Source organism: Littorina saxatilis, linkage group LG16, assembly GCF_037325665.1.
Source record: "Littorina saxatilis isolate snail1 linkage group LG16, US_GU_Lsax_2.0, whole genome shotgun sequence".
Lineage (NCBI taxonomy): Eukaryota > Metazoa > Mollusca > Gastropoda > Littorinimorpha > Littorinidae > Littorina > Littorina saxatilis.
This window is the reverse complement of record NC_090260.1, coordinates 16,812,674-16,815,173: the sequence shown is the minus strand read 5'-3', so window position 1 is coordinate 16,815,173 and position 2,500 is coordinate 16,812,674. Positions and strand designations below refer to the sequence as shown.

Here is a 2,500-nt window from a genome sequence, read left to right as displayed (position 1 = left end):
GAACAACATTAGTTTGAACAAAAGGAAAATGTAATCTAAATTTTTCAAAGGTAAAAAAACTTCAATTTAAATGTAGCAACTGGTGGACAAACACTACATCATGTTCAATCCATTCCTTATTTATTATTGCACCGTGGTCTCGTATAATGTTCAAATTGTAATGTATACATTCGGAAACAAAATCATTCACATTAATACCGCCCTGATATGGCCCTTAGTGGTCGGCTGGGCGTTAAGCAAACAAACAAACAAACAAATTCACATTAATTACCTTGCTTAAGGAACAGCATTTCTTATAATGTTTCAAAACATCCTTCCAAAAAGGGTTACCACCTCGTTTCATTAACACATTTGCATACTCGGCACCCACTTTAAATATGTCTTTCATTCCAGGTAGCATATTAACAAAAAACTTGTTTACATCAAATTCAAACATTTTAATCTGCAAATCCAATTTATCTTTACTGATGCCACAAAAGTATAAATGTCAATCATATTCAGACCACCATTGCAATAGGGTCTGCAAACGACATTACGCCGAATCTTTGCAGGTTTACTATTCCACAGGAAAGAATAAAAGGCTGCATTCACTTCTCGTAAAAAGTCTTCGGGTGGGTCTGGCAATACAGTTGTTGTTGGTGTTGTTGTTGGTGTTGTTGTTGTTGTTGTTGCTGTTGTTGTTGTTGTTGTTGTTGTAAATTTAAGACAACTACCACTCGAATCCAGTCCGGAGCTAATTCAAGATTTAGACAATGTACGTACCAATAATAATGATAATAATAATAATAGTAATAATAATAATGGACATTTGCTATAGCGCATAATCATATATATGCTCAATGCGCATTACATATTATTTCTGCCGTGTGAGATGGAATTTGTTTACACAATGTATCACGCATTCACATCGGCCAGCAAACCTCAAGCCTATTAGGGCGAGCATTCACCTTTCACGGCCTTTATTCCAAGTCACACGGGTACCAACCAGCAAAGTATAATTGTTGTGTTTTAAACCTGTGTGTGTGATTGCGGTGACTGTTGCTGCTTCGTATACAGGAGCACACGCTAGACCCGAGTCTGACCTGTCAAAGCGAGGTCCAGCCTTAGAAGCAAAACTTCAGACCAATCCCTTAAGCAGGTAAGATGTATGTCTGTCTTGTCTGTCTGTCTGTCTGCCTGTCTGCCTGCCTGCCTGCCTGTCTGTCTGTCTGTCTGTGTCACGTTTAAACAGATCACAGAAGGTGATTATGAACGGTTAGTTACTACTAACTAACCACACCACGATCCACTCTCGCAGTCATACAACAAAGATAGAATCTCGTGTAAAGACAGGAAAGTTAACTGTTCTGCCTAAAAGCGCTGGTTAATGCAGGTGTCACACACCCCACGTTGTCACCACTCAAATAAAATCACAAATATAAAAGATGACTAGGTGGTATACAGGGTGCAATGAACATGGTGCACTTAGCTTTTTGCCACTGAGTGGGCGACCCGTGAATAGTCTATCTACACAACTGCTCCGTTGATTGAAGTGCCGGCTGGCGTAGAAACGAAGCAGGGATCAGTGGAGATATCAGGCGCCTCACTCAGTCTCTGAAGACAACGGGTGGTCGTGTAGGTGTCGTCACTGCCTGCCGGAAGACCGCTGCAGATGGTGAAGGCCTCACCGGTTATCCCTGCAGCAGCAACAGCATACAGCACCGCGACACCAGGTTACAGCATACGTAGATAGGTCAGTAGATAAGTAGGAAGGCTGCCAAAAAAAAAAGCATCGGTGCACTAAACATGCCACGCATCCCTTCTCACTCCACCTTTAAACATGTCACCCTTTTATATTTCATAGAGCACGTGGGCCTGCACAAACAGACTTTTAAAACAACAAATCAGCTATTTTCCTTCCTTCTCTCCATATCTGCAAAAAACATATACAGATTATTCTTTTAGCGTCACAAGGAGCAAATTATGCTCTAACCTGGAAAGAACAACAGAGAGTATTTCATTCCACAAACATAGACTCGTCAACAGTGTTAAATAACGATTTATTAACTCAACAGCCTAATGTAAGTAGCTCTCCTTTAAGCGAATCCGCTTCCTTTGTATGGCTTTCGCCCGTCGACGAGTTTCCTGCCACACCCTTCATGTGCTGAGTTTGCGTTGAAATGTTCCACGCTCAGTCAAGAAAAACACCTGACAACCTCGTCGTCAGAAACATGTAAGCAGCGAAAGCAGTCACTTCTCCCTAAGAGCCTTCCTGGACGCGCAGAGCAGGCACGTTGACATAAAAAGATATATCACCACGTGTTGGAAAACCACTAACTCTCAAGAAGAGGAAACATCTGACTTATATCGTGCTCAATGCCAAAGTGGGGCCGTTTTAAATTAAGTCTTCCCCAAAACACCTTGAAAACATCACGTGACTCCCCGTGTCACATATCCAGTTCAGTCCCAGTCGATTTTGCCCAGACAGCAAAATCACGCCCGTGGAACCCCTGAACACAAT

General features: G+C 41.9%; 1 long non-coding RNA gene across 2 annotated transcripts in view; it reads left to right on the top strand.

Moving 5' to 3' along the window:
• Positions 1–2,500, top strand: part of LOC138950521 (uncharacterized) — a 129,847-nt gene that overhangs the window by 16,719 nt on the left and 110,628 nt on the right. For both annotated transcript variants that reach the window (XR_011450696.1, XR_011450695.1), the window contains exon 3: positions 1,057–1,138. This is a non-coding gene — a long non-coding RNA (uncharacterized lncRNA). The remainder of the gene's footprint in view (positions 1–1,056; positions 1,139–2,500) is intronic.